We start from the raw sequence: 25653 nt of genomic DNA, 5'->3' as shown, positions 1-25653 counted from the left end.
CCTGCTGACCGTAAAATTGAGACTACACTCAAATCCATTTACACTGCAGTAGGAGTCGCACAGAGGCCCACCATTGCTTGCGGTGGGATCACGCAGGCCATGGTTAAATGGTCTGGTAATGTAATTGAGGGGTTTGACACTTTGCCTCAGGATGAGATCCTGACTCTACTGCAGCATATCCAGGATGCTGCTAACTTCATGAGTGAGGCAATCAAGGAAATAGGCTTCATTAATGCCATTCCTCAGCTATGGCGGTCTCAGCTCGTAGAGCTCTGTGTCTGCGACAGTGGACAGCAGATTCTGATTCCAAAAAAGGAGTGGAGAACCTTCCCTTCACAGGGGATGCCCTGTTCGGGAAGGAATTGAACAAGTGGATTTCTCAAGCAACGGCAGGTAAGTCCACCTATCTGCCTTCTGCTGTGCCTCCGGCTAGACATCCTTATCCCGGTCCCTCTCTACAGTCCGTTCGTGTGGCCAGGTTTAGAGGCAGGACCAGGAGTGCCTCAAATGCAGCCAGAGGAAATAGAGGTAAATCTCGCAGACCAGCTGCTGCTGTATCAATGGACCAGACTTCAGGTTCTTCCTCCACAAATCCCTCTGTGTGGCCCCAGCTGCATGGGACTTTCGCCCAGGTATGGGCGGAGTCCTGCTGGGACCCATGGGTGAGGGATCTCATATCCCAGGGCTACCGGTTGGAATTTCAAGCACTCGCTCCTCACAGATTCTTCGGGTCAGGCTTACCAGCTTCACCTGTAGCAAGTTACCTTGCAGGACGCCATTCAAAAACTTGTCCACACACAGGTGATTGTTCCTGTCCCCCCTCGGCTCAGAAGCAAGGGATTTATTGAAGCCTGTTTGTGGTACTGAAACCGGATGGTTCGGTACCGGCAATCTAACATCAAATCTCTGAACTTGTATCTACGTTTGTTCAAGTTCAAGATGAAATCTCTAAAAGCGGTTGTTTCTGGTCTAGAAGAAGGGGAACTCCTGGTATCCCTGGATATCAAGGATGCATATCTGTACATCCCGATATGGCCCCTTCATCAGGCTTTTATCAGATTTGCAATACAGGGCCGCCACTTCCAGTTCCAGGCCTTACCCTTTGGCCTCTCCACGGCACAGAGAGTATTCACAAAAGTTATGGCGGAATGATCCTACAACTCCTCATGATGGGAGTGAACATAAGGCCTAATTCAGACCTGATTGTAGCAGCAAATTTGTTAGCAGATGGACAAAACCTTGTGCACTGAGGGGGTGGGAGGGTGGCAGATATAACATGTGCAGAGAGAGTTAGATTTGGGAGAGTTATATTGTTTCTGTGCAGGGTAAATACTGGCTGCTTTATTTTTACACCTCAATTTAGATTTCAGTTTGAACACACCCCACCCAAATCTAACTCTCTCAGCACATGTTATAACTGCCCCCCCCCCCCCCCCCCTTGCAGTGCACATGGTTTTTCCCACCTGCTAGCAAAGTTGCTGCTATGATCAGGATTGAATTAGGCCCATAGTTCCTTACTTGAACGATCTCCTTACTAAGGTGGTGTCCAGGGAGTGTCTGTTACAAAGCATCAACTTGACTACACGTCTTCTTAGGGACAATGGGTGGATCCCAAATTTCCATAAATCACACCTGGAACCGTCGCAGAGGCTTTAGTTCCTGGGGATGATACTGGACACTGTATCTCAGAAAGTATTCCTCCCTATGGACAAAGCCTTGATAATTCAGGCTATGGTCCGCTCTGTGCTCAGGCCCCACAAGATCTCGAATCACCTTTGCATCCGAATACTAGGCAAGATGGTGGCCTCCTACGAGGCACTCCAGTACAGCAGGTTCCATGCCCATCTGTTCCAGCTGGACCTGCAGGAGAAGTGGTCAGGGTCTCACTTGCACATGCACCAGAGAATATCCCTGTCGCCGAAAGCAAGGATCTCCCTGTTATGGTGGCTACAAGTCTCTCACTTTGTGGAGGGTTGGAGTTTTGGAACCCAGTCTTGGACTCTGTTGACAACGGATGCGAGCCTTCCGCGGTTGAGGGGCTGTGACCCAAGGGGCTCAGTTCCAAGGGAGGTGGTCGAGTCAGGAGATTTCTCTTCCTATAAATGTTCTGGAACTCAGGATGATTTACAAAGTCCTTCTACAGGCCTCCTCTCTCCTCCAACATCAAGTCATACAGGTACAGTCGGACAACGCCACGACGGTGGTGTACATAAACCAACATGGAGGAACAAAAAGCAGGGCCGCAATGCGAGAGGTGTCACGGATACTCCTCTGGGCGGAAGCCAACGCAAGGGCCATATCGGCCATGTTCATTCTGGGAGTGGACAACTGGGAAGCAGACTTCCTCAGCAGGCAAGACCTCCATCCGGGGGAATGGGGCCTTCACCCTCAAGTGTTTCAGCAGCTGGTTCAACGGTGGGGCTGCCCACTGATAGACAAGATGGCTTCTCGTCTCAACAAGAAGCTGCATCGCTACTGTTCCAGAACGAGGGATCCACAGGCTGCAGCGGTGGATGCTCTGATGGCGCCGTGGACTAATCAGTTCATCTATTTTCATCTATCTATATTATATATCTATATCTATATATATATATATATATATATATATATATATATATATTTTCATCTATCTATATTCATCAATTCCTCTTATTCCCAGAGTTCTGAAAAGACTCAAAAGGGAAAATGTTCAAGCAATTCTAATTGCCCCAGATTGGCCTCGTCGGGCCTGGCATGCGGACCTCCTGACCATATCTCTCGAAGAGCCCGGGTCTCTACCACTTCTCAAGAACCTTCTTCAACAAGGGCCATTCTTCTATCCAGACTTACTGCACCTACGTTTGATGGCTTGGAAGTTGAGAGGGAGATTCTAGTCAGAAAGGGTCTTCCCTCTAGGGTTATGGTCCAAGCCCGAAAGGTGGTCACATCAAAGCATTACCACCATATCTGGAAGAAATGTTTCTTGGTGTGTGGGTAGAAAATATTCTACTGTGGAATTTCAACTTGGTCATTTTCTGCTCTTCCTGCAAACTGGCGTGGATATGTGCCTACATTTAGGCTCTATCAAGGTTCAGATTTCGGCTCTATCCATATTCTTCCACAGGCAACTGGCTATAATTCCGAAGGTACAGACGTTCTTAAGGGGTGTCCTTCACATTCAACCACCCTTTGTCCCTCCTACAGCTCCATGGAATCTCACTGTGGTTCTGACCTTTCTCCAATCGGGCTGGTTTGAACCTTTACACAGGGTGGACTTGAAATACCTTACTTGGAAGACTGTCATGTTGCTGGCATTGGTCTCTGCATGACGTGTGTCGGAATTGGGGGCCTTATCCTGTAAGAACCCTTATTTGATATTTCACGAGGATAAGGTGGAGCTCAGGACTCGCCCACAGTTTTTGCCGAAAGTGGTGTTGGCTTTTCACATTAATCAACCAATAGTGGTTCCGGTGATGCCAGACACGTCGGTTGCTCCAAAGTCCCTAGACATGGTTCGGGCTTTGAAGATTTACTTCAAAAGGACAGCTCGTCACAGGAAGTCTGACTCCCTCTTTGTCCTTTCCGACGCTAACAAGATTGGATGTCCCGCCTTCAACAGAACATTGCTCGTTGGCTCAGGATGACTATCCAACAGGCTTATTCTTCGGCAGCGTTGCCACTGCTGAGTTCTATTTAGGCCCACTCCACTAGGTCGGTGGGTTCTTCCTGGGCGGCTGCCTGTGGCGTCTTGGCCTTACAGTTGTCCGAGCTGCTATTTGGTCTGGTTTGACCACGTTTGTGAAGTTCTATAAGTTCGATACCTTGGCCGGTGATGACCTTTAGTTTGGTCAGGCAGCTTTGCAGGGGTCTCAGCATTCTCCCACCCATTCTGGGAGCTTTGAGACTTCCCCATGGTTCTAATACAAATCAGGATGATAGAGAAAACAGGAATTTAATACCTACCGGTAATTCCTTTTCTCGTAGTCCGTAGGGGTTACTGGGCGCCCGCCTATGTGCTTCGTGTTTCCTGCTTAGATGGTTGTAAGTTTTTCTTGGTTGGGTCTGCTGTTGCTGTCCCTGTTCTGGTTAGCGCTGCTATCCTTTGTTACTGTTGTGTGTTGGTTTGTTACCTCACAGCTATTGTAGTCTATTTTTCTTCTCTCAAAGTATATCTGTCTCCTCGGGCACAGTTTCCTAGACTGAGTCTGCAGGAGGGGCATAGAGGGGAGGAGCCAGCACACACTTTAGATTTCTTAAAGTGCGAGGATCCAATGGACCCAATCTATACCCCATGGTTCTAATACCATCCCAGTATCCCCTACGGACTTCGAGAAAAGGAATTACTGGTAAGTATTAAATTCCTGGGTTATTTTTTCCCTCAGCACACATCGCACTGTGCTAGATTGCTCAGCACACATCTTTGGAATACAACTCTATGTGTGTACCCCCCTTTAGACTTAAATGGAAGGCAGATCTGGGAGCCATCTCTCAGAAGCTATGGCTGCAAATATTAAGCTCCACTAAATTTACTACACCATGTGTGAGGTACCAGCAGGTTAATTTCTATATACTGCATAGACTCTACCATACCCCAGTTTCTCTGCACAGGGCAGGCCTGAGATCTGACACATACTGTCCAAAATGTAAGGCAGAAAATGCTGATTTTTGGCATTTGTTGTGGTCGTGTCCCTGTGTTTCTTCTTTTTGGTCCTCAGTCTGGAAGGATATTGTATATACACATACCCGTAGAACGAAGGATTTGAGTTTGCCTGCACTGCTGCCGTTGATTTCTTTAAATCATGTTGAGCCAACAGTATCAGAATTTCATAATTTTCAATACAGTATAACAGAAAATTTCTATATATGTTGGCGGTGCGACCCCAGAGGTATTGAACATTTATAGAAACAAAAATTGGTCCTTCCAAAGAGATGGGGAACCAAGGAGAAAAAGCCTCTTTGTGGGTGCACTCTTTCAAAAACAATTTATACGTTTATTTGTAAATATTTATTGTTTAAAAATATAAATTTTATTATGACAATTAAAAATAATGTGTATAGAATAAGGGAAAAAAATTTACCTATTGGTATACCCTAAAAATTAAACAAATAAAGTACAAGGTGATTATGTGTCATTTATTGGACTCCTCCAAAGTAATAATTATCTCAAAAGATTCTTTATGATAGTTTGTAGCATCCCCTGTGAACAGTAGTGTGTTTTAGAGTAAAGGAATTGATTCCAAAGCTCTTGACACTGGATGCAATTTAATAAAATCTGTAGTGGAGGAGGATTAATTAATTGATTATCTGCTAGGCGAAAATCTATATGCTAATAATCATAGTAGGCAAAGAAGTTTACATAACAACAATTCTGTTTGTTACCGACTGTATAGAATATTACACACTGATGTGTGGATGTTTACTTAATAAATATCAGAAACCACACATCCTGCAATAGATAGCCGTAACTGTTAATCATTATACAAATGCTGCATTAATATCCAAATATCTTGCAAGTGCATGCAGCAAATGAAAGATGTTTCATAATGATAAAAAGTTGTTACTTAATAAAAAACAGAAATGACACATCCTGCAATTGGAAACTGTAACTTGTGATACCTAAATAAGACACTCTATTTGTATCAATAAATCTTACTGATGTATAAAGCAGGATTCTGTCTGCTGTGTCAGTTTAGGACAAGTGGTGGTTTTCACTGCAAGGAGAGGTAATTGAGGTAATAAGGTAAATCTTGGAGAGTACCCGTGCCGTGATTCCACTCACTTCTGCTGCCTTCCCATATGTGAACAATGGTCACAGTGAATGGGAGGTGAGAGAGTCAGTGGCCGGAACGGGTATGAAGAAAGACAGTGGCGTTACTTGCTTTTGCCGGGATACGGTGAGGGGTTATCCTGATAACAATTGTCATTGCAGGAAAAAGCCCACTCCCGACCCGCAATGAGTGCGCGCCGAAATACCTCAGGTGCGAGAAGTTCTAGTTGTTATAGCCCCCGTGGATGTCCTTGCTTGAGACGCGTGTGGGGGTTTCTGCCTGTGAGTCCGGGTCCGTGATTGTCACACGGGAATCCGGAAAAGACGTCAGGATGACGTCAGAGTATCTGTGAACGAAGCGGACGTACGTTTCACCCTAGCCGGGCTTGGTCACCTTGTGACCAAGCCCGGCTAGGGTGAAACGTACGTCCGCTTCGTTCACAGATACTCTGACGTCATCCTGACGTCTTTTCCGGATTCCCGTGTGACAATCACGGACCCGGACTCACAGGCAGAAACCCCCACACGCGTCTCAAGCAAGGACATCCACGGGGGCTATAACAACTAGAACTTCTCGCACCTGAGGTATTTCGGCGCGCACTCATTGCGGGTCGGGAGTGGGCTTTTTCCTGCAATGACAATTGTTATCAGGATAACCCCTCACCGTATCCCGGCAAAAGCAAGTAACGCCACTGTCTTTCTTCATACCCGTTCCGGCCACTGACTCTCTCACCTCCCATTCACTGTGACCATTGTTCACATATGGGAAGGCAGCAGAAGTGAGTGGAATCACGGCACGGGTACTCTCCAAGATTTACCTTATTACCTCAATTACCTCTCCTTGCAGTGAAAACCACCACTTGTCCTAAACTGACACAGCAGACAGAATCCTGCTTTATACATCAGTAAGATTTATTGATACAAATAGAGTGTCTTATTTAGGTATCACAAGTTACAGTTTCCAATTGCAGGATGTGTCATTTCTGTTTTTTATTAAGTAACAACTTTTTATCATTATGAAACATCTTTCATTTGCTGCATGCACTTGCAAGATATTTGGATATTAATGCAGCATTTGTATAATGATTAACAGTTACGGCTATCTATTGCAGGATGTGTGGTTTCTGATATTTATTAAGTAAACATCCACACATCAGTGTGTAATATTCTATACAGTCGGTAACAAACAGAATTGTTGTTATGTAAACTTCTTTGCCTACTATGATTATTAGCATATAGATTTTCGCCTAGCAGATAATCAATTAATTAATCCTCCTCCACTACAGATTTTATTAAATTGCATCCAGTGTCAAGAGCTTTGGAATCAATTCCTTTACTCTAAAACACACTACTGTTCACAGGGGATGCTACAAACTATCATAAAGAATCTTTTGAGATAATTATTACTTTGGAGGAGTCCAATAAATGACACATAATCACCTTGTACTTTATTTGTTTAATTTTTAGGGTATACCAATAGGTAATTTTTTTTCCCTTATTCTATACACATTATTTTTAATTGTCATAATAAAATTTATATTTTTAAACAATAAATATTTACAAATAAACGTATAAATTGTTTTTGAAAGAGTGCACCCACAAAGAGGCTTTTTCTCCTTGGTTCCCCATCTCTTTGGAAGGACCAATTTTTGTTTCTATAAATATACACATACCCCCCAACTGTCCCGAATACAGCGGGACAGTCACGAAAATTGGACACTGTCCCTCCTGCAGATTGCAGTGTTCTGCTGGTGGGAGGGGAATGCAGACTGGGAGAGCCGCTGATCACTGAATAGATGCATTCACATGGCATCTGTCAGTGCAGGGAGGGTTAGCCGGGGGCTGCTCAGGGAGCGCTGGGCATGCCCCCAAAATGTCAGGAGTGGAGTGCTAGGCCACGCCCTCCATCTGAGGCCACACACCCTTTCCGTGCCAGGATGGACAAAAGTTGGGAGGTATGAATACAGAACCCTCCCTTCCCTCCCTATGCCCCAAACTTTGCTTATTTAGCCTAGACTTAGAGGAGACACAATCTTTAGTCATCTACAGGTACACCTTGTGTTTGACTACCCTGCCAAAAGTTGTGATAGCTAGGAGCTGGTGTGTGCCTGGCCCGCCTGAACATATTCAGTGGAGGGCCCTAGTAAATGAAAGATAACTATTTATCAGTTGTGGCACGCTAGCCAAATACCATATGGAATTGGTGGTGTACAGTAACTCCCCTTTTGGTAGAGAGCAGAATGGGTCTGATGAGATCTATTGATTACTCTAGTACTGTTGCTCCATCAGTGGCTCTTTATAGCTTCTGTAATAAAGTTTTCTTCCTACAGCCTTACTTTTATTATGCTCCAGTGTAAGACACTCGCAACTGCTGACCTGTTAACTGTTACTTTGTCTATATAGTACTCAGATTGTATTGTTTATGCTCTTTTTCATAACTAGCATGGCATTTAATTGTTTAGCTGTGCATTCTAATACTACTTCAGTAATCACATGCTTAAGACTGATATTGCAGTTGTCATAATGATATTCTTTTTTATTGATTGTTTTTTTATGTACGTGTTGTAAAAAAACAAACAAAAAATACAATAAAAGAACACTTGATTTAGATAAATAAATAAACAAATAAACATTAACACCACCACCACCACCACCACCAACGCCTGGCAACAAGCATTACACCCCCTGGCAACGTGCATGGCACCCAGAGCATGAAACCAATGGCAACGAGCATTACACCAGGAGAATGATACCCCGGGCAATGAGCATGACACCCAGAGCATGAAACCCCTACCAATGAGCATGACACCCAGAGCATGAAATCCCTGGCAACAAGCATGGAACCCATAGCATGAAAACCCTGACAACGAGCAGGGAACCCAGAGCATGAAACCCCTGGCAACAAGCATGGAACACAGAGTATGAAACCACTGACAAGCAGGTAATTTAAAAGTAATTAGAAGCCTTACTGTGGGGCATAATGTGTAAAGGGCATTACAGTGTGTGGCATAATGGGGGTCATTCCGAATTGATCGCTAGCTGCCGTTGTTCACAGCGCAGCGATCAGGCTAAAAATCTGCATTTCTGCACATGCGTATGGGGCGCAGTGCGCACGCACATCGTACTTTCACACAAAACTATGCAGTTTCACACAAGGTCTAGCAACGCTTTTCAATCGCACTGGTGATCGTTGAATTATTGAAAGGAAGTGGGTGTTTCTGGGAGGTAACTGGCCATTTTCCGGGAGTGTGCTAAAAAACGCAGGCATGCCTGCGGAAACGGGGGAGTGGCTGGCCGAACGCAGGGCGTGTTTGTGACGTCAAACCAGGAACCAAACAGTCTGAAGTGATCGCAAGGAAGGAGTAGGTCTGCAGCTACTCTGAAACTGCTTGAAAAAATGTCAGCACTATTCTGCTAACCTTTCGTTCGCACTTCTGCTAAGATACACTCCCAGATGGCGGCGGCTTAGCGGTTGCACTGCTGCTAAAAGCAGCTACCAAGCGATCAACTCGGAATGAGGGCCAATGTGTCACAAGCATTGCGATGTGTGGTAAAATGTTTCAGGGGCATTGTGGCGTGTGGCATAATGTATCATGGGCTTACTGTGTGTGTCATAATTTATCCCGGGCATAGCAACAATATCACTGTATTAATTAAATGCATTGTTGTTTTTCTATGAAACTTTGATTTCATTTTCATTAAATGACCTTCAGTTTTTCGCATACTAGCCAGATATTTTTTTCAAAATTTTTTAGTAGCTCTTTAGGAGGTTTAATTTTTCTCAAGTAGCTCACACCCAATTAAGGTTAGAGACCACTGATCTAGATATTGTGGCTACTACAGAGTCATTGTGCAATGAGAATCATGACTGGGACATAGCTAAACCAGGATATAATTTATTTAGGAAGGACAGAATGGGAAAAATCAGAGGAGGGGTAGCAATGTATGTGGGGAAAAAAAGTATAAATACTACTTTAATAAGAAAAAAAATGGAGGCCCTTTGGGTTACCATAGAAACAGGGGAGAAGGACACAATTCACACTGAGGTGATTTATAGCCTACAGGGCAGGAACCTATTGCTGGACAGTGTCGTAACTAGGCATTTTTAGTGCTGTGTGCAAGAAACAGCATTGGCGCCCCCTCCCTTTATGTAAAATAGGGGCAGAGCGCGCCTTAGGCAGTCGCAAAAACTATAGGAGCGTGGCTTCATGAGGAAGGGGTGTGGCCACAAAATAATACCAATTCATATTACGGTGCACAGTAGTCTCCATTATTCAAATTACGCCGCACAGTAGCGCCACTACACCTTACGGCGGACAGATTCCCCTTTTTGCACATTATGGCAGCCAGTCCCCCTTTCTACGCATTATGGCAGCCAGTCCCCCTTTTTACACATTACGGCAGACAGCGTTCCCTTTTTACACATTGCGGCAGACAGCGTCCCCCTTTTACACATTGCGGCAGACAGCGTCCCCCTTTTTACACATTACTGCAGACAGCGTCCCCTTTTTACACATTGCGGCAGACAGTGTCCCCTTTTTACACATTACAGAAGACAGTCCCCCTTTTTACACATTGCGGCAGACAGCGTCACCCTTTTTACACATTACGGCAGACAGCAGCGTCCCCTTTTTACACATTACGCAGACAGCATCTGCGTAATTACACATTATGGCAGACAGTCCCCCTTTTTACACATTACAGAAGACAGTCCCTCTTTTTACACATTACAGCAGACAGTGTCCCCCTTTTTACACATTACGGCAGACAGCATTCTCTTCTTACACATTACATCAGACTGTCCCTCTTTTTACACATTATGGCAGACAGACAGAATAAATAGACAGACAGACAGACAGTCAGAATAGATGATACTTACTGTTTCTCTGCTGGCTCAGGCAGTCAGGCTCCTCAGTGCAGCAGCTGCTGGCAGATCACAGGCAGAGGAGGAGGGATCCGCAGCAGCGCGCTGTAATTGGTGGTGACGCCGCATGCAGATGTCCCTCTCCTTCCACATTGGCTGGCCGCCGCTGTGAATGCTGGGATGAGGGAAGTGCATCTCAGCATTCATAGCAGCGGCGGACAGCCTATGTGGAAGGAGAGGGGCAACTACAGCGGCGCCACCACTAATTACAGTGCGCTGCTGCTGCTCCCTCCTCCCCCTCTCTCCTCTTCCTTCTCACCTGTCCCCAGAGCTGCTCCTCTCCTCGATCCGGCACACACAGGCGGCTTGTAATGAGTCAATTTGACTCATTACAATGCCACTGACTTTAGGGAATGCGGGCAGTTGTGCCTTCAGGGCGACTGCGTTGTGTGCCAGGCACACCTGGCACACACATAGTTATGGCCCTGTTGCTGGATATCACTAAAATGGCTTTAAAGGGAGAGGTCATAATCATGTGAGACTTTAATATACCTGCTGTAAATTGAGAGTGGTCTTTTGCAAATTCAACTACAAGTGGCAAATTTCTAAATTCCTTAGAGAGCATCTCCCAAGCAATTGGTGAGGAAGCCCACTTGCAAAGACTCAATATTAGATTTAATACTCACAAATGGTGACAGGATATCAGACATATGTGGGTGAGAACCTAGGGGGTCATTCCGACCCGATCGCTCGCTGCAGTTTGTCGCACCATCGCCGCAGTGCGCCGGCGCATGGCAGCCGTCGGTGCCTAGCTATCGCCTCTGAGACAGAGGCGGTCGCTGGGCGGGAGGGGGCTGAACAGTGTCGTTAAGCCGCCGTTTAGGGGGGGGGCGGTCCGGCCAACGCAGGCATGGCGAACCGTTGGGGGGCGGTCCGCAGGGGCTGCGTGACATCACACGCAGCTGCTGCGGGCCGGGGAGCGAAGAGTAGCTCTCGGCCAGCGCGCTAAAGCTGCGCTGACCGAGAGCTACTCTTGAAGTGCAAAGGCATCGCCGCTGTGCGATGCCTTTGCACTTCTGCGAGGGGGGGCCGGACTGACATGAGGGGCGGGCTACCCCTGTTCTGGGCGTCCCCCCGCATGTCAGGGAAGAAGATCGTAGCTGTGCTAAATTTACCACAGCTACGATCAACTCGGAATGACCCCCCTAGGATCCAGTGATCATCAAGCAGTATGGTTTAGTATAAAGACAGGGTCCAACTCCTGTCACACAAAAACGGTTGGATTTTGTAAGGCTGGGGAAACGTTAAGCGATTCATTTGTGTATTGGAAGAACTTTAAAGGGGTGCAGGAGAGGTGGTAAAAACTAAAAAGTGCAATACTAAAGGCAACAGACCTTTGTATCAAAAGGGTTAGGAAAAGCATCAGAAAAATGGAAGCCAGTGTGGTTCACAAAAGAGGTATCAACTAGTGTGAAAGCAAAAAAGAAATACAAACAGACTCAATCTAATAATGACAAAGAGGTATATCTTGCCAGATGGAAGGAGGCTATGAAGGGGATCAGACGTGCAAAGGCAGAAATTTAGGACAAAATGGCCAGTAGATAAAGGGGGCAAAACTTTTTAAAAAATTATATAAGTGAAAGGAGAAAATAAAATGGAGGAATAATAAGACTTAAGACAGAGAATGAGAGGGGGTGTGGCTTGCTAGCTCAAGATGGTGGATGCTTTTGGGCTGAGCTCCACATGTGCAGAATAAAATATATAGCTCACTGCCTCCCTGAGTGACCTGAGCACCATGAATTGGAACCTGAAGCTGTAGGAAACCTGGTGAGCACAGCAATTCAGCTCCAGGTGTGGTCTTACCCCAAGATCACGGGTCCCTATGGTGGCGTCCTCCTCCATACAGTGCTCCCACTGCCATATTGCAGCTCCCAGGCCTCTCCGCACATGCAAACCCCACCGGGATTATAATCAGCCTGTGCAGCAGATCGTGACACCGGACTATAGGGGTCAGGTAGGCCGCAGCCACCACTGCTGCTATGGGACCTCCTGGCGTTGTGGACTGTCTGCTGCCGGGCAGAGGATAGTGGAGGTGCTCCGGCATCTCCAGGCATCAGTCTCAATATTTAATACAATGATCGGCAAGGTACCTGCAGCTTGATCTCCCACCTCCCTTGCCGACCAGGGTTTGTTATCTGGGAGCATTACCCTGCTGGGGACGCGTGGCGATAGCCTCTTGCTCACTGCTACACCCATCTACAGTGGTGACCCCTTACACCTGGCATAGTGCAACCTGGACCTCAGGGTCTCTGATGTGGAGGCTCACTTAAAATCAGCTCCTGCTGCGTATATCTCTCTCCCCATGTGGCATAATGGAATGTTAACAGATATCGGAAAGTTCTAAAAGCCATTTGATTCTTATCAGTTAGTGGGGGAGTTTATGGCCCCAAAACCTGTTAAACCAGTTCTGACAGACCCTGCCACATGGAGAGGGGTTTTAGAACAAGGAAAAAAAGACAGGCTACAGTGGAGTGTGAGCTGGGATGGAAGGCACAGGCTAAGTGACCGTGGATGAGAGCCCATGCTAGGGCTGTGGGACAGGCACGGCATCCCACAGCCCCTGGCATTATGGAGAGAAGAGCAGCGTGAGGGTGTTGCTATGAAAAGAGGGAGAGCCCATATCTGCAGTGTAACAGGAGAGCCAGCAGCTTCAGTGGGAGATGGAGAGTGCAGTGTGAGAGCCACAGTATGCAGAGTACAGTGGAAGGAGCCAGGAACAAAAGGGATCCCCACCTTCAGGGGTACCTAAGAAGCCGGACGGGAGGTTTGAGTCCTCGGGAGAGGACTACCTGGGTGAGTGGTAGGAAAACACATGTGGCAGAATGCCCCAATGATGAGTCCATGAGAGATCCCGTTTATATAGACTGCAGATATCCCCAATGCACCAAAATGAATCTCAGTTTGCGGCCGCTGCACTACTGATTCCCCGAGACTGCGCTGGTATGTAATGTAATGCTGTCCCATGATTGTTTGTGCTGTTATTGCCATTGAAGCGAATGGAAGGAAATGCTAACCTGATGTAACCCATATGAATATTGTGCTGGAGAGAGGAGAACAAGAAATTACATGTGATTGTCGTGATAACCCTGTCTGAAGTTTGAATAAACTGCTTGCTTATGTGATGAGACGGCCTGGCATCCAATGCTTACAATCACTGACGGAGCTGCTGCTGCCCGGCTATCACACCCATACTGAGTGTGCAATCTCTATATTCACTCACAGGCTCTATTGTTAAACTCCCACCCATTAGAAAATTAGTAGGATTATCAAGGAAGTATCCATTTATCTACTGGCTGGGACTTGTGATCATTGTACCTATTTGCATATGAGCTATTATATTGGTCTCCACTAGAGGTCCTAAACTCACCAATTATTTATCTGCTGTAATTAACAGCCTGCAGACTCTCTCAATACTTCTGATCTAACGTTTGTGGTTGCAAGACACACGCTAGTGTTATGTAACCGTATGATGTTGAACCAACCCCCTACATCCCACTGTGTGCAGGGCCTTCTGATATCTCCAAGATTTCCCCATGATATTTCTCTAAACTCCAAAACCACTCAACATTTCTTGGTGCTTGACCACCCTGTAGTGACTGGCGCTCCCTCACCCATCTCTGTAGTGATAAAACTTAGTACTCGCTTTATCCTATAATAGAAAAGTTTGTTAACCCCAAACAACAGCGTTCCAAGGGTGATAAACGTCGCACTGAGTGAGCAGTTGCAGATAGAACACATGGGGGTATATGCAATTAGCGGCGAATCGCGGCAATTTTTCGGCCGTTTTTCAATTCGACACAATTCGACAGTCTAATTTCGGCAAGTGGGTGCCGAAATTGACCATATGCAATAAAAAACGGATTCAACAGTCCCGCTGACGAAAAACGGCCGATTTGACGGATTTTGTTCCGTTTTTTTAAAAACGGGTAAAAACGGGAAAAAACTCGGAAAAAAATGGCGTGGGGTCCCCCCTCCAAAGCATAACCAGCCTCGAGCTCTTCGAGCTGGTCCTGGTTCTAAAAATCCGGGGGGAAAATGGACAGGGGATCCCCCGTATTTTTAAAACCAGCACCGGGCTCTGCGCCTGGTGCTGGTGCAAAAAATACGGGGGACAAAAAGAGTAGGGGTCCCCCGTATTTTTTACACCAGCATCGGGCTCCACTAGCTGGACAGATAATGCCACAGCCGGGGGTCACTTTTATACAGTGCCCTGCGGCCGTGGCATTAAATATTCAACTAGTCACCCCTGGCCGGGGTACCCTGGGGGAGTGGGGACCCCTTCAATCAAGGGGTCCCCCCCAGCCACCCAAGCGCCTGGGGTGAAGCCCGAGGCTGTCCCCCCCATCCAAGGGCTGCGGATGGGAGGCTGATAGCCTTGAGAAAATGTAAAGAATATTGTTTTTTCCTGTAGTACTACAAGTCCCAGCAAGCCTCCCCCGCAAGCTGGTACTTGGAGAACCACAAGTACCAGCATGCGGGAGAAAAACAGGCCCGCTGGTACCTGTAGTACTACTGGAAAAAAAATACCCAAATAAAAACAGGAGACACACACCTTGAGAGTAAAACTTTATTGCACACCTGCCGACACACACATACTTACCTATGTTGACCCGCCGACTGCCACGTCTCCTGATCCGACGATCCGGGGTACCTGTGAATCAAATTATACTCACCTCAATCCAGTGTCCAGATATAAATCCTTGTACTTGGCAAAAAAAGAAAACGAACACCGGAACCAGCGCACTGAAAGGGGTCCCATGTTTACACATGAGACCCCTTTCCCCGAATGCCGGGACCTCATGTGACTGCTGTCACCGTGGTCCCTTCAGCCAATCAGCGAGCGCAACGTCCTGGCACTCTGCTGATTGGCTGCACGTCTGAGCTGTCAGACAGCGCCTCGCAAAGCCTCTCCATTATACTCAATGGTGGGAACTTTGCGTCAGCGGTGAGGTCACCCGCGGTCAGCGGCTGACCCCGGGTAACCCCACCGCTACCCGCAAAGTTCCCACCATTGAAAGTAATGCAGAGGCTTTGCGATGCGCTGTCTGAGGTCACACGTGCATACAGCCAATCAGGTGAGTGCAACGAAGTAGCGCTTCCTGATTGGCTGAAGGGACCTCGGTGACAGCAGTCACGTGGGGTCCCGGCATTCGGGGAAAGGGGTCTCATGTGTAAACATGGGACCCCTTTCAGTCCGCTGGTTCGGGTGTTCGTTTTCTTTTTTTGCCAAGTACGAGGATTTATATCTGGACACTGGATTGAGGTGAGTATAATTTGATTCACAGGTACCCCGGATCGTCGGATCAGGAGACGTGGCAGTCGGCGGGTCAACATAGATAAGTATGTGTGTGTCGGCAGGTGTGCAATAAAGTTTTACTCTCAAGGTGTGTGTCTCCTGTTTTTATTTGGGTATTTTTTTCCCAGTAGTACTACAGGTACCAGCGGGCCCGTTTTTCTCCCGCATGCTGGTACTTCTGGTTCTCCAAGTACCAGCTTGCGGGGAGGCTTGCTGGGACTTGTAGTACTACAGGAAAAAACAATATTCTTTACATTTTCTCAAGGCTATCAGCCTCCCATCCGCAGCCCTTGGATGGGGGGGACAGCCTGGGCTTCACCCCTGGCCCTTGGGTGGCTGGGGGGGGGACCCCTTGATTGAAGGGGCCCCCACTCCCCCAGGGTACCCCGGCCAGGGGTGACTAGTTGGATATTTAATGCCACGGCCGCAGGGCGCTGTATAAAAGTGACCCCCGGCTGTGGCATTATCTGTCCAGCTAGTGGAGCCCGATGCTGGTGTAAAAAATACGGGGGACCCCTACTCTTTTTGTCCCCCGTATTTTTTGCACCAGCACCAGGTGCAGAGCCCGGTGCTGGTTTTAAAAATACGGGGGATCCCCTGTCCATTTCCCCCCAAAATTTTTAGAACCAGGACCGGCTCGAAGAGCCCGAGGCTGGTTATGCTTTGGAGGGGGGACCCCACGCCATTTTTTCCCGGGATTTTACCATTCCATCTAAAAAAATAAAATAAAATAAAAAATAAAAATATTTTTTTAAATATATAAATAATACTTGTGCCTCCCAAAAAGACAAACCAAGTACCTAATCCCTTCTAATATAAATAGATATGCTATTACCAATAAAAAAAAACACCCAAAAAAACATGTTTTAAATTTTTTTTATTAGATTCACCCACCAAAGTGTGGCGGATTGAAAATTACGAATTTACTGTCTAAAAGCACTGTTGTCGAATTTCCAAACTTCAATTGAATATACTTTTGTCGAATTGCCGCATTTGTACCATTGCAGAAAAGTCGAATTTTGAAAGTCCGTTTTTTTGACGGAAAGTACTGAATTGCATTGTCGATTTTTTTTTTTGGGCGAAAAAGTCCTGTTTTTCGACAATTTCGGGAATTCAACCGCAATTGCATATACCCCATGGTATGGAAACTTCCGCCTCTGATGAAACTGCTATGAAGCTGGTATCCTATGCAGATGTAGTCAAAGCTATAAAAGAAACAATGGAACTGTTCCTTCAGGCTCAAGCTTCTAAATTCACCTTGGCGGTGTGAGAATTGAAGAAACAGTTAATCCAAACATCAGCACAAGTGCATGGTAATGAGCAGTGCATAGGGAAATTGTTGCATGACCTATCTCAACTCAAGCAGCAACTTGATCAGGTGACCAAGACCATAATGATCAGACTGGATTCATATGGGGGATACAATTTGTTACTAATGTTTGCAAAGTTCTCATGGCAATGCAACATATTACATTTTCTAGTAGTATAGAACCTAGAGTCCTCTTATCACTCGATGCTGAAAAAGCATTCGATATGGTAACATGGGACCACCTTTTAGAGGCTCTGGGTCGGTTTGGGTTCCCAAATCACTTTATACTAATTCTGAACAAACTATATGACAACCCCTATACTCAGCTGTTAACCAATGTATACATTTCCTCATCGTTTGATATACAAAGAGGCACCCAACAGATATGCCCCCTTTCCCCCCTATTATTTACCTTAGCTTTGGCAATTAAATTGCGTCAGTGTACATCTTATTCTGGTGTTTTTGTGGGGCATATTGAATGTAAACTGGCTCTGTTCACAGACAATTTATTAGTAATTGTCTTCCTCCCTGAAATCTCTGTCCCAGCGATCTCCTAGATTATTGAACATTTTAGCTCATTTGCAGGCTATAAAATAAAAATTGATCAGTCTGAGGCTCTTCCTATGGGGAATGGAGCTTTATCGTCTCCCATTGCTCAAGCTTTGTCTGGAATTAAGATTGTTAAAGATAAAATAAAATTTGGAATTTACATGCCGAAAGACCTATCTAATCTAATAAAGTAAAGTATACAGGAGCCCTTGCCAAACTTGAGCAAATGATTGGAAATTTGAATAAGTTGCCGCTATCTATGGCAGGTAGGAACGCAGTTACTAAGTTCTGAGAATGCTGATTTATATACAGGGATGAAAGCTATACCTTAAACACACTTTAAATACACTTTACCATGGAGCCGCTGCGGCTGCTATACTTAATACACACTCTACGTACTCTTTACGCTATTAGCTATTAGCGTAAAGAGTCCCGTACTGTGTACGGACTTTGCGCACAAATGCCGCGCTGATGGTACAAAGTACACACAGCGCGTACACACCCAGAGATACACCGCAAACTCTTAACAGCTATGCAATGCGATAATAATACACTTTAAACCTTAGCAGGGAAAGGAAGACACGACACCAGATTGTAATTAAACTGCTGGGTTCCGACACCACAGCATATTATTACTGAAAGGGGGTTACAATATATACAATACAACAGAATAACGGCTACAGTCAATGGTACATACGTGATTGGATTCGCTGTGCTACCCAGTCTGGTCCTCAGTCATCTGATAGATAACTTTGTGAGTCTTGTGTCTGACCAGGCCTGCAGCAGGCTCTCTTTATACAATTCTTCCAAAACCTAACACAATGGATACTGTAATTTCTTTGTCCATTGGACACAGGGATGGTCATTTACAGTACAGGAGAGGTCATAGGTCGGTTTGAATAGGTGGGCGATGTCTGTTCCAACTGCTCTTGTGGGTGGTCTCCTCTGGATTCCCGCGCAATACATAATGTACAGTAAATACAGTTTATATCTATATTCTGCTCCTGCACATAACTATCCGCAGGAACATGCGATCTGCTGCAGACCAACACCGGAATGTTACCCTTAAAATACCCTACAGCTGGATACCAAACACCACCTTATAAACTTGTTCTGTCCCCTCCTATCCTGTAAAGGTGAATCCCTTTGTTCTGTTACCATTTAAACTGCTGTAACTTACTGATGTGGTGCAGGGAGACTATGTGTACATTGTGCACTATTTGGATTTAAATGTAATGTGTTTTGATAGCTTTCCATGCGTTCACAAACTCTACCGTAAATACCCATACCACGCGCTAATGCGCAGGACCACGGGAGCGACCATACGCAAATTGCGGATATGAGCACGCACGGCAGAATAAGTACGCGCACTGAGGCCATCTGTGTGTAGTTTGTACTTGATGTGTGTACTGAAATATTTCTTGACTTTGACAGTCCACCCTTTGGCAGTCACCAATAACTGCCACTATCGAATCAATAAACAGAAAAATATCTACACAATATCTACAGAAGTTTGGATGGTCGGGGAAGAGTTGTAGGTGGGAAATATATCACCTAGTGGGATAGTAAATAGCATGTATGTATGAATCCATGTCTGAGGGGCATGTATCATCGTGCCGTATATGTAATAAGCTTCGAGGTATTGCGAAGTATACATTAAATCCTTCTCATCCCATATTAAGGGTCTGTAAATGGGCCAACAAACACTACCAAGCTCTTTTCGGCTTCTTGTTCCAACAAATGGGGTGCACATTTAGTTGATGATACATGGAGGGGGAAACATATCTGAGTGCTAATATATGTGGATATCACCTGTCGACTATGTGTGCCAATAACTGGAGGTTGCAGAGATGAAGATAAGACACATATATGAAATACATTCACATAAACATTTTGGGTAGGGCTGATGTCTTTTCCGGATGGATGTATCGGCAGAGGGGGAAACAAAAGAAAAACGGGTGAAAGAAACAGGCCACGAAATTCATTTGCAATCCTTATCATAACACTGTCTCTATTGATGGGTCATAAATTACATCTGCTGCTATAACTGCGCCCTCGCTCCTTAGACTCATCAGATTTGTGCTGTGCTTGCGCCGCATTAGAATTCGAACACACCTAAATATCGAACCAATAATTATGACGACTCCCAGGATACAAAGGAGAAACTTCCCAACACCCATAATGACATTCTGAGCCCACTCTCCTAAACCTGAGAACCATTTGCGTGGGTTCATCCATGAGACCCAGCCGGTCAGTTCATTACTCACAGTCGCTAAGGTAAGGTTGTGCTTCCTCCTGAACTCCCACTTCAACTGCACGATATCGTCCATCTTTCGATCGATAATCTCCGTGGGGTCGTCAGTGCTGTTCGTAATATACGTACAGCACTTCACACCATATTGAGTTGCCAGAGTAACACAGTACCCACCTGTCACGGCTGTAACATAATTAAGGACCATCCTGTGCTGAATCAGTTCCTTCTTGTAAGCTTGTAACTCCCTTCCCGTATACCTGAAGGTGTCGTCATACATCTCAGTGATATTGTCTATCAAGTTCGCTAGTGCGTGGATATACCTATAATTTATAGTTCCTCTGGCAGTACGGGTGATGTCTAATGCGAGAAGGAACTGGATCCCTGTGGATTCGTGGATCAAATCAGAGGCTGCGTGCTCTGCCCTATCTATGAGGTGTCTCTTGATGATGTGTTCATAGTGAGTATGAGTATAAGGAGCCTGAGCACTGCGGTGAATGTCTTTCATCTTATCATGGGTTATGGTCATGACCTCTGGCAGTACTCTCCCAATGTAACACAATCCCTCTGAGCTCGGGGCAAGCCACTTGTACGCCTTCCTCCCACATATAAAATAGGCATCATCTGGGAGAACATAGGGGACAAAATATAACATCACCAAATTACAAACTTTCCAAGTAAAGAAACCAGTCCCTAGTTCTCCCATCTGCTCAGTACAAGTATCGGGCTGGATGATATGAGCACAATACCCTGGCGATACTTTTCCAACCCACATGGTCTTGCTTCCACGAGTATACCTATAACGAAAATACCTTCCACTGTTGGCTATTTGGCGTACAAGTTCAGAATCTATGGGTATCCTATCAGCTCTGTGTGAAAAGGTAATTGTCTGGTTATTCCACGTCACTTCCCAATTTCCCGGTTTTCGGTAATTGGAAATATTAAAACACAAAACACTTGTCTACATGATACTGGTGGAGCTTCAAGCTAGGGGGCCTAGAGATATTGAATTTCTTGTCCACCGGTCTCCCACCCCGTAATTCGAGTACCTCATCTATTGCTAAAGGGTACGGTACTAATCCTGACTTGCTCTGACCTTGAGGTACCTGTGAGCACACCCAGCATTCTGTCTGGTTTAAGACCTTACCCACTAGTGAGTGGTAATCACTCAACGGATGACGGTCCATGTCGATATTAAGCTTGGACTGACATCTCTGGATGCACCCATCCTCAACTATATTCTCACAATTCCTACAAATACAATATTCATCAGACAATAACCCCTCACAGTGCCTCCGAGCTCCCTGACTACCAGAGCGCTTACTGATGCCAGCCTTTACTAAAGTGATGCGCTGATCCTGAGATCCTACAAATTCATACTTGCCATCAGAACCCATTCCAGATCCCTGCTCGACCTCTCTGGGACCCTCACCAAAACAAACTGTCCTTATCAAAACCAGAGTTACTAACAGAACCTGAAACGCAGTCTCTTGTGATCGATCCATTTCGCTAGGGGAAAGGAGGAAAATAAGAAGGAGGAAAGAAAGGAAAATGCAGGGGGAGGTGAAAAAAGAAAATGGTACGACAACCGTTCTAGATCTTGTTACTCTCTGTGCTCAGATGCCCTTCAACAGTCCTGCCTCTCAACTTTCCCGGAACAGACACTCCAGTGATACGAGATTCTCTACACTCTGCTCTTTGTCACGAGTTCTCTCCGGGTCAGCGACCTTCTTTCAGTGGGACGAGTGGACCCAAGTCTCTCTTTCGGAGACCTTCAATGCTGTCGTGCTGGTTAACAAGACTTGATATGGTCCTTCCCACCTGTCTATGAGGCAACCTGAGCGTAAGAAATTTCGAATCATCACATAATTCCCAGGCTCAATGTCATGACAATTACTGTTCGGTAGGTCAGGAATCACCAGCTTTAAATTTCTTTGTTGATTTCTCAGCTGCTGGCTCATCCCAACCAAATATTTCACAGTCACTTCATTATTACATTTCAAATCATCCTGGGGGTCTATCATTACATGAGGTTGTCGACCAAAAAGAATTTCGAAGGGTGATAGGTTAAGGGGAGACCTGGGAGTGGTTCTGATGCTGTACAACACTAGTGGCAAAGCTTCTGGCCACGACAATCCAGTTTCAGCCATTACTTTGCTCAGCTTGTTCTTAATAGTGCTGTTCACTCTCTCCACCTTTGCACTCGCCTGTGGACGGTACGGAGTATGCAGCTTGCTATTAATTCCCATCAGTTTGCACATGACCTGAAAGACTTCACCTGTAAAATGGGTACCCCTGTCACTTTCAATTATTCTAGGGATACCATATCTACACACAAATTCCTGCACAATTTTCTTTGCAGTGAACGTAGCAGTATTTGTGGCAGCAGAGAACGCTTCTACCCAGTTGGAAAATACATCAATACAAACTAACACATATTTTAAATTCCTACAGGGTGGTAACTGTATGAAATCGATTTGTATTACCTGAAAAGGTCCATCTGTCGGAGGAATATGGGATGGCTCTGTTGGTATTGACTTTCCAATATTCTTCCTCAAGCAAGTAAAACATGTCATTGCTCTCTTACCTGCATGAGAAGAGAATCCTGGCGCACACCAGTAGGCTCTTACCAGCTTGCACATACCCTCTTTGCCCAGATGAGTCAGACCGTGTGCCGCCTCAGCTAAGCTTGGAAGATATGCTCTGGGGGCCACCGGCTTACCTTGTACACCTGTCCACAGTCCTGAGGATTCCTGGCCATACCCCTTTGACCTCCAGACTGCCTTTTCCTGTAAAGAACACAAATCTTGCATTTCAATTAATTGTTGTGTGTTGATCGTGTTAAATGACATCAGTGATGTGATGTTCGTTTGTATGGGGGTGCTGGCTGCTGATTTAGCAGCTTCGTCTGCCCGGCTGTTACCAAGTGAAATTGGGTCTTGGTTGTAAGTATGTGCTTTGCACTTGATAACAGCCACTCTGTCTGGTTACTGTATTGCTGTTAGAAGCCTTTTTATGTGGGACACATGCGCTACAGGTGTGCCAGCTGCCGTCATGAAATTTCTGAGGCGCCATAGGGCCCCGAAATCATGCACTACTCCAAAGGCGTACCTAGAATCTGTGTATATATTAGCTGACTTACCCTTGGCCAATTCACACGCTCTGGTTAGGGCGACCAACTCAGCAACTTGTGCTGAGTGCGGTGGGCCCAGGGGTTCAGCTTCTATGATACCTCTATCGTCTACAACTGCATATCCAGTACACATGTCTCCCGATTCTGTCTGTCTGTGGCAACTACCATCAGTGTAGAAGGTAAAGTCTACTCCTTCCAGTGGGTTGTCACTGATGTCAGGTCTTGCTGTGAAAGTCTGATTCAGGTATTCCATACAATCATGCGTATCAGTATCTGCACTAAATGCTCCTTCACCATTATTTTCATCCTCCACCCTTTGTGCCTGTCCAGGCACACTTGGCAAGTAAGTTGCAGGATTTAGTGAGCTGCATCTCTTAATGGTGATGTTTACCGGGGCCATCAGTGATAATTCCCACTTTGTAAACCGAGCAGATGAGACATGTCTGGTTTGGGCTGAGTTCAGTAAGGCTGATACTGCATGAGGTGTATGAATGGTCAGGTCATGTCCTAACACTACGTCCTCGCTTTTACTTACCAGCAAAGCTATCGCTGCAACACTTCGCAAGCAAGTGGGGAGAGACCGCGCTACCGTGTCCAACTGTGCACTGTAGTATGCTACCGGTCTGCTGGCATCACCATGTCTCTGAGTTAAAACGCCTGCCGCGCACCCTGCACTTTCTGTACCGTACAATTCAAAGGGCTTCTCATAATCTGGCATACCTAATGCAGGTGCCTGTGATAGGCACTGTTTGAGTCTCTCAAATGCCAGTTCGGACTCATCTGTGTGCGAGACCCGTTCTGGTTTGTTTGAAGAGACCATTTCTTGCAAAGTTAAAGCCAGTATAGAGAACCCTGGAATCCAGTTTCGACAGTACCCACACATTCCAAGGAAAGTGCGGATCTGTTGTTGCGTTTGTGGCAGAGTCATGTCGCGAATCGCCTGTATTCTATCAGCGGTGAGGTGTCTAAGTCCTTGGGTCAAGCAATGTCCCAAATATTTTACCCTGGTCTGGCACAACTGCAACTTATCCTTTGAAACCTTGTGTCCCGTTTGGGAAAAATGAAACAGAAGCTGTTTCGTGTCTTTCAAGGACGATTCGAGTGAGTCAGAACATAACAATAAGTCATCGACATACTGTATTAGCACTGATCCACTCTCAGGTTGAAAGGATTGTAAACAGTCATGTAAAGAACTTTTTTTTGGGGACCGCACTAGTCTGTAATTAGTTATTATTAGAATCCTCTGAAACAACTGATTTATGATGCTAATTTGCTTATGGATACAGCAACACTGTACATGTGAGAAAATTATAATTTTTCTTGTACAGATATATGTTGCTATCAGTGGTGCTCCCAAGAGTCAAAATAATATCGACTAGAGAGAACCAACACAAGAAGGTTGGAAAGTAGACTCTTGTGTGGGAGCACTCTGTTCAGAGGAATGGGTATATTTTTATTAATCAATTCTGTTAAGAAATAATTTTATTTGTTCAAAAAAAGGAAGATAATTAAGGAGAAAAATATACGTGATAGCTACGCGAAAATATAACACTTATATAGAGAATAATTCATATGGTTTTAAATACCACAATGACAAAAACCGGAATCCAAATCTTAAGACTAGTGGATTTGCTGTACTCACAATGACTTTTTTGTATAATATATGACCATCATTTGTTCTACAGCAATCCTATTCAGGATTTTTTCAGCGTAGATAATTAAATCATAGGTCATACAGAACCGAGTGCCAGTTGGTATTAATGGAGATCCTTCTAGATCGAGCAGAAGAATTTTTTGCAGTACCAGGGTGTTCCAAGGTGGTCTCCCATCCAAGTACTGACCCGGCCCTCCACTGCTTGGCTTCCAAGATCAGACGAGATCGGGCATCTCCAGTGGGGTATGTCCGCAATAGTTTTATCTGCCCGTTCAATAGATCTCAATACCTGTATCGCCCGAACAAAATTTAAATTAATCTGAGTCAATCGTGTATACAAATCTCTGTTTTGAACAAAAGCCCAAAATTAGAGAGTGAGATTACAGCAGAAATCCAAGCAAAAATCCAATAGGGGATAGTGGAACAATTAACATGTGCAAGGATTATATGCTAAGATGTCCACTATTACAATTAGAAATGACAATTATGATGTGCAAGGGGATATCTGGTCCACCTGCATACCCAGGATAGAGTGGTGATATTTAATGAGGCAATACTATCAATTATATAGTGTATGTAGCCCCTTACTTTATATCACCGACCGATGAATCTCACTATGTATGCCTCTGAGACGTGAGAAAAAATTGATTGAGAAAAATTCTTACAATGTGATCAAAAGAGGCTATAGTGAGAAGTGAAGAGACAGATAAACAACTGAGAGTTTCAGTGGTTATGCCGGACAGTGGTGTGCATGCTAGCAATTGATTAACAATATGCTACAGAGTTGCTTA

General features: G+C 45.4%; 1 pseudogene; it reads right to left on the bottom strand.

Annotated features, from left to right (window-relative positions):
- Positions 1 to 24999: 24999 nt before the first annotated feature.
- LOC134970915 (5S ribosomal RNA) lies at positions 25000 to 25119 on the bottom strand (annotated as a pseudogene).
- Between the last annotated feature and the right edge of the window lie 534 nt (positions 25120 to 25653).

Source organism: Pseudophryne corroboree, chromosome 11 (genome assembly GCF_028390025.1).
Source record: "Pseudophryne corroboree isolate aPseCor3 chromosome 11, aPseCor3.hap2, whole genome shotgun sequence".
Taxonomy (NCBI): domain Eukaryota; kingdom Metazoa; phylum Chordata; class Amphibia; order Anura; family Myobatrachidae; genus Pseudophryne; species Pseudophryne corroboree.
This window is presented reverse-complemented; position numbering and strand designations above follow the sequence as displayed.